The following is a 14,906-nucleotide window of genomic DNA, read 5'->3' on the forward strand; positions in this document are numbered from 1 at the left end:
GGCTAAATGGGGAGTGGCACTGGCCTCTCTGTGCCTTGAGCACCAGAAATAAGGAACAAAACCGCCGTCTTCCCAGATTGGCCGCACACTGCTCGGTTTGTGTTCTCTTCTGTCATCAGGCAAGCAGGATAAAAGAGCTTCAACTCAACAAACATTTTCAGTCCCAAGGGCAGTGAAAAAAGCTCTTCAAGGATGCAAAGTCAGGAGGGTGTCACAGTGCCTGCCTTTGGGGAGCCCAGCTGATGTGAGAAGACTGGTTCAGGACAGTATGAAAAGTGGCCTCTCTTCAGCTTAAACAAGAGCCACAGGAACTGGAGGGAGAAGTGGTGACTTGCACCTCAGGGGAATCAGGCTTGACTTCATGGAGGGGCAGCATGCAAACTGAGCCTTGAAGGGGATGCTTATTAATTTTATTTTTAAAATAAAATAGGACTTTCCCTGGGCCTAGAAGATATAAGGGAGATAGAACATAGTCCATATCCTCTGGGATTTTGCAGGTTAGCCAAGGGCACAGACATGCAAGTGGCTGAATAAGCAGAGTATGATGAACACGAGGATGGAAGTTGGCATGGAGGGGGTGCCTGCCTCCAAAGGGGAGGGGGAAGAAGGGGGCCCTGAAAAAGTGTCACCTGAACAGTTGGGGCGAGTATGGACAGGCTGCAGAAATTGCTGAAGGAAGAGGAGAAAAAGACATTTGAGGCACAGCCAACTCCATGTGCAAAGGAATAGGAAGGGGAAAGAAAGCAGGATGTCAGGAAGCAGCTTATAATTCAGGACAGGTGGAGCGCAGGTAGGGCTGGCAGGAGGAGCAGGCTGGGCTGCAGAGGCCCGTGGCCCTGCCTTTGCAGGCCACAGGGAGTCACTGAAGAGCTGTAAGCAGGACGAGACGCTGCAGGGTGGGCTTCCTGTTGAAGCTGGTGGGGGTCAAGGAAGCTAAGAATCTAGCCTCTGGGGGAGAAAAGGCAGCCAAAGAAGACGAGGGAGCCCAAGTGAGTGCTGAGTGCCTCTGCTCCTGGGCTTCCACCCTGGCTGTTGGCTGTGCCGTTGGACGGCATGACCCGGAACCCATAGGCTGCTTGCAGCTCAAGCTGCCCTTCCAAGATTGGGGGAACCCTGCAAGGGGAGGGTGGCTTTGCAAAGCTGTCAATCTGGGCCCCAGATGTGCAACTTAGTTACATAAACCCTGGAAAACATCCAGAGAGATCTCTTGTGAGACCAAGAAGTGATCCAGCTTTTCCACAGTTCCATTTTGCCATTGGACAAGGCTGTGAGCTTTATTCTTTTCAGGGTCCCCCTTGGCATCAGGCAAAGGGCCTTGTGCTCAGGGGGGCGTTGGAAAACTGAAAACAAAGTCACTGCCTGATCCGTTTCTCAGAACGCTGAGTGTCTTTAATGCTTCCCCATATCCAATAAGGTGTGGTGGGCAATAGCCATTTATACTCAACCATCTATCTGATTTAGTTTAAAATGAGGCCCATTTTAGGAAAACACTAAGTCATGGCCACAAATGTACAGGAAGTCAAAACAACCAACTCTTCCTGACAATGTCAACAGTTTTCTCCAGATTGGACGTGGGGTCTGGGTTCTGGCACCAAAGCTCTGGGTTTGAATCCCATTCTGCAATCCACTGGCCGTGTGGCCACCATCAATTACTAAACTCACCGAGCTTTGGTTTCTTCAAATGTAATAAAAGGAAGATAATCGTACCTTCCTCATAGAGTTTTTGTGAAGATTAAATGAAGCTGAAATACACATGTTCAACGCATGCTAGTGGCTGTTTCTGCCATTTTTTTCTACTTCTCTTTCTATGTGGTTTTGATTGTCCAAGAGGACTCTGCAATCAGGGAATAATAAGACAAAGAGGAGGAGGAGAAGGAGGAAAAAGTGTGCTGAAGTCTAATGAGATGCCACAGAGTCTTTTCATGTCAGAACAAAGGTATCTTTTGTTTCCAGAAGGGTCAAGATGTTTGCTTGACAATCTTGGACTATGGACGAAAGCAAAATGAATATCCTGGATGACCGTCTCTAGGGCCACATCCAGATGAATAATGCCATCAGGGGCTTTGCACCAGACACCCACAGCCCAGTACCCCGGATCCCTGCACTCGTGGGCTGGGCCTGGGGAGTTCAGATGGCGTTCTGTCATAAGCATAACCCCACACTGAGAGACCTCCACGATTCCCTCGGGCGCCCCGAAAGAAAATAGCCAGGTCTCCAGAATCCACAGGCTGGTCCTTCAGTGGAAACTGTTGATGGTTCCTAGGTTTAGTGAACATTTCTTTTTTGACAGGTTAAACAAACTCAGTGTGGGACTTTGGACAAGTCAACCCAACTTCTAGGCTTCTGCTTGCTCATATGTAAAACAGGAATGGACTAAATCTACTTTGACTAGAGTGAGGTATGGATATACTTTTCACCTTAGACACTTTCTGATGTTTAATTTAGGTACCAAAGAAAAAAACAGACTGATCCATCCCATTCATGTCAAGCTAAAACAAACCCGTCTCCTGGCCCATGGGGTAAGACAGTGTATCGATGTGAATGAAACCTACCGAGGAGCTTTGTCTCCATTAGATTGTTCTTCTTGAGGCTTAGACCCTGACCCTTGGAGCCAAAACAGCACAGGACTTGGTAAGAACTCTGGGAAGGGACATTACAGAGTCTACAGGCCCAGGAACTCATTTCATGCTCAACCGTGTGTATTCAGCCATGGACGTGGTTGGGAAACGGACCTTCAGACAGATCAGGAGGGAGGGGGCTCTTGTTTGCAGAGAAGCACGACTGCAGCAAGTTACGGTTGGTGTCACCCTATATCTCGCCATCTTTTAAAACCTACTAGCTTCATTTTTTAAAATCTTACTTTCCCTGGGGGAAAGAAATGAACACCTTCTGTTACAAGGAAAATACCAACAATCGTCATAATAATGAGAAAATCAAAATAAGCACATGAAAGTGCATTTTTTTCTTAGAGATTTATTTTTGTTTGATGAATCTGACACCAGTCAGGGAGAGAGGAGATGCTGGAAGCCCAGCAGGAAAATGAGCACCCGGGATGGGGGGTGGAGAGTGGGCTGGGGGTTGCTTCTTCCTGTATGGGTGGGCTTGGTCTTGGGGCCTGTTTGTTTAATTTGTTGCTGGAGGTTTTTTTTTCCTTTTGTTCACTTTTATAAATCTCTTCCCAGGCTTGCGAGCTTCCCCTCCCTCCCACCTCCCTTCCCTTGCCCCCAAATTTCATTTTTAAAAAGCGAGCTCACTCGCCAGGTGTGTCCCCCCAAGCTCTCACAGCTCTAATAAATAAGGAGCACCTGTAAAACAGTAGCTTGACTTGTTAAGTGACTCTGTACAAAGGAGAATATAGAAATACAGTATGTACACCGCATCCGCAGGGCCCAGGGGTGCTCGGAGGCTGTGCACTCCCACCCGCCCCACAGCCGCCATCCCTCCTGCCGCCGGCTCCACAGCCTGCTGGGCAGGGGGCACCTGGACCCCATCCAGAGGGACAATTGCTTTACTGGAGTTAGTAAACAGATACACTGAATCACAAGGTGATTTGATTTTTTTTTTTTTTTAAGTTTTCTCTTTTTTTTGATTTTTTTCTTATATTTTCTTTCTCTCTTTTTTTTGTTTTTTGTTTTTTTTTTGTTTTTTTGTTTTTTGTTTTTTGTTTTTTGTTTTTGTTTGTTTGTTTTGTCTGTACTCATCAGAATGGGATACTCCACGACTATCTCACCGACTCGGTGGTGCCAGTACACATGCTGTAGAAGACTTCTGGACTCGCAGCTACAACTGTACAAGTGCACACAAGTAAATCTACCCTGTTATCATCCTCCACCCACTGACTGAGGATCGAATTGCACATTTCTCTTAACCATGACAGGAGAAAGCAAACTGTGAAACAGAATCATGGCCGAGCTTTCTCACTTTCCCTCTTATTTTCATTGGTCTGTCCATACCATTCTAATTATCATGAAAGGGCTCTGCATATAGAGAGATTGTCTCACTGACTTCCTGGATCACTGAAAACCATCGGGGTTGAAATTTCATCCAAGTCTTTCGTGACGCCCAGCAAATATTCCCCCTCGGATTATTTTACACCTTGAGGGCATTTTGGTCTTCAATTCAACACTCTTGCTCTGTTCCCAAATGGGGCGCTATTTAGGGGAGTTTAAAGAGAAAGCTGAGAAGAATAAACATTGACCAAGTTCTCTTGGCATTCAGTCTCAGAAAAACCACAGTATAAACTATTCATGCTGCTTCTACATCTGTCAAATCAAAAATTAAAAGCCATAAAAGTGTAACACTGAAAATATGGCATTAAAAAGGATAAAGGTGGCCTTTGTAAAAATAACAAGAAAAGTATATTAGCCAATAAAATATTCTAACTCTTCATTTAAAAGTGCATCCTGGGCAGGATAGAGATGAATCTGAAGTGTTGGGACTCCAGTAAGACCCCTCTCCGCCGTCAAAAACGTGAACAGTATAGGTCCGAAACCGTACAATGCAAATCACAATTCTTAGTGTAGCAGCAAAACCACAGCAGTTTTTAAAAAGATTTTTAAAAAGGTTTTGTTTTCAATCCATATCATCTTCCAGCCTCCACCTCTGAGCCTTGAAGATGGAGTGGGGAGATACCTACGTTGGTCCTTGTAGCTTGTGGTGGCATTTTTATTTTAATTATTTTTAATTTTAAAATCAGGGGCGAAATCCCTAAGTTCCTCTGGGGAGAAGCAGAGATGGTGGCAGCAGGAAGGCTGAGCGGCTTGGTGGGTCCAAGATGTGCTGGCTTCTCTGGGCTCGGGAGCCACCGAGGGAGGGCTACTTCCTCTGACGTGCTAATGGCAGGAAGCGGCTTTATTTGCTTGAGTTTTAGCCAGAGGGGGTGGTGAGCTGACCAGCTGGTGTCATTGGATGGTGTGACATGTTTGCTCAGCGCCTTCTCTCCATGCAAGTTACCCTGTGAGCGAGCATTCCTGGAAAAAGAGGAGAAGGGCCCATCAGACCCACTGGACCAAGCCATCCCCAGCTGGGGAGAACCCCCAGACCTGAGTCAGAGAACGGTACACACTCGGGCCATTGACTCGGACCTCAGATGGGTCCCCCAGCCTAAAGGAGCAGGGCGTGATGTTGTCCTGAGTTCCACTCACGGTTCGGCTCAGGGCCAGCCCTGCCAGCTCTGTGTGGGGAAATGAAACTCGAGTTGCTTTTTGGAATACCATAAGGAACCCGGTGCCCCACGCCCTCACCCAAAGACCACAGCATCCTTTGCCACTGAGCAACTTTCACCCTCCAAATTACTGTACGCTTCAAGTGGCCCAAGCTTACCCAAAAGCCAGGCAAAGTCACCAGGGCACCCTGCAGCTCCAGACCTCACCCCTGAACTCCACCTAACTGCCTGGTGTTTGCTGCAAAAGCGGAAGGCTGTGAAATTCACATTTTAGCAACTGAAAAATTACCATCGACATGTATACCCTCTGTTTTGAGCTTTCCTGCAGAAGGCAGGGGAGGTTCTCAGTGGGGCTGGAAGGAATGCTTGGCCCTGTCTGTTTGCCTGCCTTGCTTGTCAATGGTGAGCCGGTCACATCTTTTCATACCCAAACCAACCAGCACCAGGGGCCTGGACGACCATAAAGCAGCCAGGCCCTGGAATCCCAGGCAGAGGGTCTGGCCAGGAGTTTTCACCAGGAAAGGATATTTCTGGGGGATTCCAATCCCCACTTGCACCGCACATTAGGCTCTGGGTTTTGATCGCTGCTGGTTTGTTTTACTTGCCACCTGTCCCTCGGTTTGAAGTACAGCCTCCTGAGGATACCGTCACTCCTGCTAAGCAGCACTAAGAAGCCAACCAAAGTCTCTGAGCTCTGAGACGGTGTCTCTTTTGCTCACATCTCTATACCCAGCATCTGGCTCATTGGAAGCACTCAACAAACATTTGTTAAATGAGTAAGAAGCCACAGCCATGCTCCCAAAACAATACCTTCTCCCTTGCCAATAAATGGGGATGTTGGAAATGTGAGTGGGTAAAATTTGGCTTCTGGTGGTGAGAGAAGAACCTAAACATCTTTACAACTGTTGGGATTATCCTTAGAACAATGAACAAATAATTTCAGAGCGGTGATGGAACTGAGAGCTTGAAGGGACCCCAGAGGTAATATATGACAATTTCCTCATTTTAAAGATGAAGAAAGGGAGGCCACAAAGAGACCTGGAGACTTGCTCAGGGTGTTTGTAACATGAATTTAAAATAAGTGTGAGAAGGTCAGAGCACCCATGGGGAGGAGTAAGTAGAAGCCTGGGCTTTGAACCCTGCTATCCAAGCCCTGGTGTTAATGGTAACGATAACAATAATCAGCCAAAAACAAGGTTTGGAAATTTGAATGTGCATGACAGGAAATGTCTGAGTTCTCCAAATCACATTAAGCCACCAGATCTGTGTGCATTTAATATGTATATTAAATAACCAAAGTGAAAATGCAAAACACCACAAATATGCAGTGGGGGTGGAATTACAAGGCCATGGAAACCTTTTCATTTGGCACGGTCAAGATTTGGAAATGTGGATATTTTTCACTGAATAAAGAGCTCAAACTTGACTTTTCTTTTCCTTCCTTCTCTCCTCCTTCCTTCTATTCCCTCCCTTCCTTCCTTCTTTCCTTCCTTCCTTCCTTCTCTACCCCCTTCCCCCACTCACCCACACTTCTTTCTTTCAAGAATGAAAAGCACTGAAATGTTTAGAAGTGGGTAGAAGTGATGGTAGCACAATATTGTAAGTGTAACTAACAGAGCTGAGTGTGCGTATGGTTGAAAGGGGAAGTCTGGGGTCATGTGTGTCACTAGAAGGAAAGCGAGGGGATAAAACATGGGACTACAACATAGCAAAACCTGTTGGATGATGACTGGTTCATTGTACAAATGTAAGAAAGTTCTCACATGAACTAGAACAAATGTACATCACCATTACAAGGTGCTAATAATAGGGTGGGAAATGGGAAAAATACAATTAATGCAAACTGTAGTTAACAGTAACACTGCAGTATTCTTTCACCAAACAAAGGCACTATACCAAAGCTAAGCATCAATAATAGCAGAGTGTAAGGAGTATGGGTTTTTTTTTTTTTTTTGGAGCAATGAGAATGTTCTCAAATTGAGTGTGGTAGTGAATGCACAACTCTGTGTTTATACTGAGAGCCACTGATTGTGCACTTTGGATGGACTGTATAGTGTGTGAATCAAACTGTTTTGTTGTTTTGTTTTTTTTTTAAATAAATGACAATGGAGAGAAGGGTTACAGGAACAACAGCTCCAAGAACCACCACCCATGGGAGGTCATAAAGGATTGGGAAGGAGCAGTGGAAATGACAAGTGGATCCTAAGACACAGGGGTGGTGTCTTCCAGGGACAATTATTTAGCGTTTAGTGAGAACAGCCTGGAAGTGGCAGTGGAGGAAGGTCTGAAACTTGCAGTCATAGGGGTCACTGGCTTCTTTCTTTAAAAGGGAAAAGAAAAAGCTGTTTAACATTTTCTCCCAGTGACTGGGAAACCCCACCATTTTGAATTACCTCTTTAAGAATGTGGCAAATGCTTTTTCAGTGATGTAGCTGTTTTCTGCCATGTAATCACTACCAAAAAATAAAAATAAAAAGAGGAATATTTCTCAAATAAGTTTCTTTATATTCAAATCACCTTTGGACAGAGACCAAAATATGGACAACACCAGCCTCGCTGGAGAACATTTCAAGGCTTTCATAAGAGACTGGGAAAACGGGATTATAATGAGAGCCATTCTGGAACCTTAACTATAGCATTTGCCATCCCAAACACTGTAATAATCATTATTATTCTCTGGTATCTATTATTGTCTGGTAAATAATATGTGTTTTCCCCCAAAGTTCTAAAGGGTGCAGCTGCACCACACTCTATTTTTTGCAGCCCCACTCCTGCTGCTCTGAAAGCCTCCTCGCACCGAGCTTATTTTAAGAGAATGGCAAAGTAGACAATTTGTGCTGTTTCCTTCCCTCTCACCACACACGCGCAAAGTCTGGGACACCCACAAAGGCCAGATGGTGGCAGTACAAGTCTCTTTCTGCAAATAAAATTTGAGGAGGGGGCAGTGCTGAAGTCATCTGCATTTGTTCTTTGGGCTCTGGCTGGTTTAGTTCCGCACCCTTGTTGGTGATACAAGAGGAGATCCCAGCAGCAGGGAGAGAGAAGAATAAAGCTTGGGCCTCATCTTCCTGATATTTGTTGATATACAGTGTAGGAAACTCAACAGAGTGAAGAAAAAATGATCTTGGATTTTGAGAGAGCGGCTCAAGGTACAGCGTTCCAGAGCCTAAGCTGGTTCCTATTTAGCCTTTGCCAAGTGGAAGAGTCTTACGGAAAATCTGTGCCTTCTAAGTTGGGTGATCTGTGCAAAGGGGAAAATACTACAAATGGTAAACCAAAGACCTGAGTTATAGTCCAGCTATAACTGTGTGACCTTAGACCTATTCCTTAACCTTCCCAATCCTTGATTCTTGCTCTGTGGAAGGGAGTCTAGGTGACTTTTCTATTATATCCCTTCACTTCTCACATACTGTGATTGTAGGATCTTTGGACCAAGGCCACTATGGATTATAAACCTGAGCTGTTGGGTATTCACCTGTTATCAGTATTTAAGACTTCTGGGCCCTGAGGTCCACATTTTCAGAGCCAGCCTCCTTCCTGTCTGTTAATTGCATGCATGCATGCATGCGCACATCTCTGGTGGAGATTTTTTGGAGAGCTCCTCACGCAGAGGATGCTGGGGCAGTAGCTGTACTTGTGCCCCACGCTTGGGTTTTCTTCTGAGTTTGGGGGTTTGTGTGAAGGCAGGATGCTCCCAGGTCCTCTAACCTGGAAGATGGCATGCGCAGTGACACACAAACAAGCCCATCCCTGGTACCATGAAGCACGCACCACACCACAATGCGTGGTCCCCAGCAGCCTGCATGGCCAGATGCCTTCAGAATTCCAAACCCACCTGCCTCTTTTAGCCAGAATGAAATATCCGCCTCCTGGAACCATCACTGCACACCAAGTGCATGGAGAGAACCTATGTCCATCTGGCAAGTCACTTGTCCTTTTCATCAGGGTAGCACTGCTAAGAGTGTGACTGAGTTACTCATCCTCCCTTAGCTCACAAGAATTTTCGGAGAATATCACAGAAAGTGAACGTGCACCTGACTACCGGGACGTCCTTTAATGTTGATACCGTCAAAACAGCCATCCCCACCTTCTTTTCTTTGGCCTTTAAAACCTAAGGCTTAGACAGGTTGTACTGCAAGGACATAAAACTTCCAGAACAAGAATCTGCCAGGGAGGCACTCACTCGGCAGGCGTGCCTGCCCATTACTTATCACAGTTAAATGCAGCCATTACGCGCTGGCCGCCGCAGCCTGTTTATCTGGGACAATAACAAGTCCCTGAGGACTGGACTCCTCTCAGGTGGCCACAGCTATTCTGGGACACTCGCAGGGGTACAGCCGGACGGTCAGTGAACAGAGCCGCCTGCACCCGCTGATAAGGTTTCTGTGTGCCGGAGAAGCGTGGTCCCCCATGCCGAGCCCACCCCAGAAGGCCCCAGCACCGCCAGGTTTTGCCAAAAGTGGTTCCTTCTCTCCCTCCCTCCTCAACTGTTGTTCATGAAGAGTTTTGAAAGGGCTTTTACCAAGATGGAAAACTGTTCTCATTTATGAAGAGGGTGGCATGTCTTTTCTTAGAGCTTATTAGTCGATGACAGTAACTGAAAAACCTCCCTGCTCCTTTGGAATGTGAAAGAAAATAGCCCAGATGGGCAGAGGGCTGTGGGGCGGAGGGCAGGGTGGGCTTCTGTCTGAATCGCCTCCGTGCTACCCACCCCACGGTTCTGCTGAGCTTAGGTTGTGTGTATTTATTTTAAAAAAAGCAAAACAAAAGATTAAACCAAATATAAGACCTTGTTTTTGTTTTTTTGTTTTTGTTTTTTTCATAGTCTTTTTCCTTTAGCAGTCTCTCTTACTTTACTTTTCAATCAATACAAATCTCAGTCATACAAGAACCCCCTACTGGGATAACTCCGTCTTTAGTTTTCTTTGTTTGACAAATAAAAATTTTGGTTTTCTTTGCTTAGCTGGTTCTGTAAGTTAAATGGCGAGAGAGTCCTGTTTATTCTTACAAGCGGTTCATGCTATTTCTTGCTGATCTCTAAAAGTTACGGGGGGAGGGGATAGCGGGAGGGCACTCTGAATCTTGCCACCCCCTCTTGTGCACTCACAATATTCCCCTTCTATTAAGTTCTTAGCTCCACCCTAGACAACTGATCTTCTAACCACCTCAATTCCTTTCTGGAACCTGGGAGTTAAAGCAAACTCTGGCCCTTGGGACTAATGATGTACACTTTTTATAAATGCACTGTAGGCTGGAGGCTATGTCCATTCACAAAAGAGAAAAATTAAATAAAAATAATTTACATAATGCATCTAATGTTCTGCAGAAACACAGCCTGCAGCCTATGCCCTTGGCTTTGGACCTCCCTACTCCCTGTTATGGCTTGGGAAAGCCACAGCATCTTCAAAGAGAGAAGCCAAATTTTATTGAGCACCAACTTTATGCCCAATTCTGCACTAAGCATTTGCAAACACTTATTTCACTTGAAACCCACAACAATGCTTCTGAAGTTATTGTGGTCCCCCTTTAACAGATGAGGAAACTTTCCCAGGGGGGTTAAGGAAGTAATTTGCTCAGGGTCACCAGCTAAAAGAGGCAAAGCCGATCGAAGTCTAGCACCTCCGTATGCACCCAAAGTGCATGTTCCACCCCTGGGGTGTGCTGCCTCCTAGTCCACCCTCCACCTCTCCCCTTTCTTACCCCTGGCAGGAGGCCTGGTCCAGCCTCAAGCTAGAAGAGACCTCAGACACACACAGAGTCCAGCCTCTCTGTTTTGCAAATAAGAAAACTGAGTTATGTGATAAGAAAAAAAAATTGAGTTTTCCTTCAAGTCCCACCTAATACACAAACTAGCTGAGGTATGCTCATGTGATTCAGCAGCTCTGCTCCCCCAGAGCCCCTCTGTGCGTACAGGCACAGGCGTTGCTGTGTCCTGTTGGAGTGGAAGATGCTAAATCCTGGATTAATTAAGTGACTTGTCCAAGGCGTCAGTGAAAAAAAGAAAAAGCCTGGGCATTTCCCTCTTCTGTATTCTACCAACTGTCTCTCCAGACTGCTGCCTTCCCCCAAGTCTACCTTGGACCACAAAAGATGCTCACTGGTGTTAGCACTGAGTTTATTATTTTTCCTTGTTATCTGAACCATGGGTATTCTAGATTAAAAAAAGAAAAGAAAAGAAAATCCAGATAAAATTAGTCTCGTGGCAAGTAGCTAGGGCCTGTGGGTCAAGAGTAGATTTTGAGATTTTAGGGGAGGTCTGGAAAAGAGGACTCTCCCACACTTCATATATTCTTCACAATCAGCTCATGAGCAGAGGTGGGGAGGGAGGGAGTGAGAGAAGGAGAGGGTAGGCAACAGAGAGCGAGTGAGAGAGAAACTTCCTATTAGTGCAAATTTCACTGTAAAAATGAGAGCACATACCAGTTTCTCTCCCAAACAACAAAGGAGACGGCGAGTGTGGTTAGTAATTGCTTGTCTGCAACCCTCAACCCCCAGATGTTCAGGTACAACCTATTTCCTATCTGAAATCTGCTGCCTGACATGAGGAAGCGATGCACCGGCTGGCAAAAATATGACTCCAGTCCTTGGCGCAGGGCGTGTAACTCAAGCAGCTGCAGCCCTACCCCATGTCCCAATGAGAATAAAGGCAGATGAGGACTCAGGTTCTGATCCTGGCTGCGCCACTCTGTGACTTTGAACACTCACTCTTTTTTTGTCCCCAATCTCTACACTTGTAAAAGAGGAATCAGAGATCTTACGAGAATTTCTGGAAAGGTTTCCCTTAACATCCGAGGTTGCCAAGGTTTCATTATCTTCCACTACACATCCAAGGGAAGAAATTCTGGGCTGCAGGGGGACTGCTCCAAACGCTTTACATGCCCACAACAACATTATGGGATACCATTATAAACCCATTTTACAGATGAAGAAACTGAGGCACAGAGGAGTTAAGACTTCTACTCAGAGCCATAAGGCCAGTAAATGGCAGTGCTGGAATTTGGTGGCTTGATTCCAGAGCCAACACTCAAAACCACTGTGCCATACCCACCCTATACAAGAAATGAAGGGAATAACCCCGACCTCATAGAGTTGTTTTGAGGCTCCAAGGAAAATACCATAAGTTAAAATGCCAAGGAAGTGCTTGGTGTGTAGCAGGTGCTTGTTACGAGAACTGTTGTACCTCCCCACCACCTACTGATGACAGCCCACACCATGCACCCGCCCCTGCAGGACTGACGCTCAGAGCTGCCTTTCAGACAGACGGAAGCTCTGTTTCTGTGGCAATCTGGGGCTGAACATTTGGAATGCTCTGTCCGTTGTGAGGCTGCCTTCCACTCTGGGCTATGGAATCTCCTTAGGTCCATCTGGGCATAAAGACGTTCTTCCTCCCCAGCCCTGCCACAGCAGCTTAACACACCTAGAACACGGAAGCCGCAGCCTCTTCCCACACCACCTCACCCCACCCCCCATCCTCTAGCAACAACGGTCTGCAAATATTGTAGAATTGACTTCTGGTAATCAGCCTGTCATCAGAATGCAACAGTCAACTTCAGGGATGCCAGTCTTCCGCTTGCTTCTCTTCAGTGTCCGAAAAGCCGCTAAAGTAATTCTCCTGAAACAGAGATTCATCCTGTCACTCCTCTGCTTGAGGTCACCTCGTGTGATGTTGCCTAACGGACCCAGTACCAGTTCCTCAGCCTCCTGTTCCACTACCTACCTGCTCTCCGCCAACCTCCAGCTCCTCACCTGCTACGGGCAAGACCGCTCCTCCAGCCAAGGGAACGCGAAGGTCGTCGCTAGACCGGCTTGCTCTTTTCTGCATCCGCGGCTTTTGACATCCTGTTGCATGCCTCACTCCTCCACTCCCGGATGCCAAGCCCTGTCCCTCCCAGTTTTAGGACCTAACTACCAACTCACCTACTTTATGGACCCCTATCAAGATGACTCCGTTAGCCGGTCCTCTACTGAGACACTTCTCATTCATTTGTTCAACAAATATTCAAGTGTCCACTGTGCCAGCCCCAGTACTAGGCACTTGGTTGTAATGGTAAGTGAAAGGACCTGCTGGGTGCCCTCACGGAAGCCTACAGTCTTCAGCATCACATGGTTCTGTAAGTTGCTTGTCAAAGTGACCTCGGTTATTTGTCTCTCTCAACAGGTTATTAGCTCCTCAAAATAAGGCAAGGACTCCTGCCACACCCTCCCCCACTTTTTTTCCTCTTTTGCTTTTCTCTTTCTTTCAAATATCTCTTAATAAGTGTCCTGCACAGAGTCACTGTTAGATATTGTCCATGTGCAAAATGGATATTTTATCCTCAGAGGAGATAAATGAAGACTATCTCTGAGCCATAAATAAGTGAAAGGGGACTGTCTCCCTCTATTTTGATAGGATTAGGAGTGTATGAAATTTTTGAATTTTTAATACATAAATTAAGTATAAATGAATTCCAAATACAGAATTTTTTTAAAAGTTATGATTGCTTGTGCACAGACCACACACACACACACACAGACACACACACACTGCTGACACAAAGAACAGTTTGATCAGATATTGAGAGGTGCTGTCAAAATCAGTAGTGGAAAACTGAACCAGTGGCCCTTCGTCTTCATTTGCAAGGTCATGTTTTTTCCACAAAAAATCTGCATCATTTCTCAATTAGTATTTGAGACGCACGTTGATCAAACCTTGGAGGATACAAAAACAGCCATTAAGTCCCAGATTTATGACGCCATTGTATTAAATGAGAGGAAGAGAGGGACCTGGACATATTTTTGGTTTGGCAAATGGGAGAACTATTTTTTTCAAACTTTCCGGGTTTGGCTAAAATCAAAACTTATTTTGCCAAGCACTTTGGCCTTAATTTTTAAACCCAAGTGTATTTTAAAAGAAATTCAATCTATATGTTTCTGACTCATTTACATTTAACTCATGAAAATGCTGTTTGGTAAGAGCTATTAGATGTCCAGGCAACTTTATGAGTCTTTTTAAGCCTTCTTTTCCCTGTTCTTACCAGAAAGTTGTATTTTGCCAGCCATAAAAGAGTGTGAACCCCAGAGGCCTGAGGTCAGTTTGAAATTTATAACCTCTGAAGCTTAAATGGATTCTGAATCTGGAAAAAGGGTGGTCTTTTTCCCCTCTTCTTCTTCATATTAAATGCAAACAGGTTACCTACGATAAAGATGGAATCCCTAGGTCCCCACTTCTGAGACAGCTGAAAGTGAATAGTAAACAATTCAATCCAACCACCAATAACCTGTCCCTAAGGCATTTTGGGGGAACAACATGACATTGTAAGTTCACAGGGACAGACATTCAGATCCAACACTCTAATGGAAAGTTTTCTTAATTACTCTTAGAATAGAAGAAGAAGGAGAAGAAGTGGGACTTAATATAGTTCAAATTGGAACACTTTACCTTTTGGGAACTGGGAAATATGTATTTTATCACAGGCAACCAACCTGTTTATGACCTTTTACACGTTTTTAAAAATAAGCTGAATCTACTAAAAACAGCACCTGAATTGAAACCAGAAAAGCAGGAAGAATGTGCATGCATATTGCAGTGACTTTATTCTGTGTCTTCTATAATAATGCTCAGATACCACTCAACTACAGTATTCTAGTGGGAAAAGGCTTTTGGATAAAGTACTTAAAAATGGCTTATAAATATTTAAAGTATAAGCATCTAACAAATCATAATGACAAAGTTTTACATTTAACCACATGTGCTCCAAATAAC

General features: G+C 45.3%; 1 protein-coding gene across 3 annotated transcripts in view; it reads right to left on the bottom strand.

Moving 5' to 3' along the window:
- Window positions 1-3,643: 3,643 nt before the first annotated feature.
- Window positions 3,644-14,906, bottom strand: part of LOC119539706 (sine oculis binding protein homolog) — a 153,603-nt gene continuing 142,340 nt past the window's right edge. For all 3 annotated transcript variants that reach the window (XM_037843415.1, XM_037843416.1, XM_037843417.1), the window contains one exon: window positions 3,644-4,970. The gene's annotated coding sequence lies outside the window, so the exon portion shown is untranslated. The remainder of the gene's footprint in view (window positions 4,971-14,906) is intronic.

This window comes from Choloepus didactylus, chromosome 7 (genome assembly GCF_015220235.1).
Source record: "Choloepus didactylus isolate mChoDid1 chromosome 7, mChoDid1.pri, whole genome shotgun sequence".
Lineage (NCBI taxonomy): Eukaryota > Metazoa > Chordata > Mammalia > Pilosa > Megalonychidae > Choloepus > Choloepus didactylus.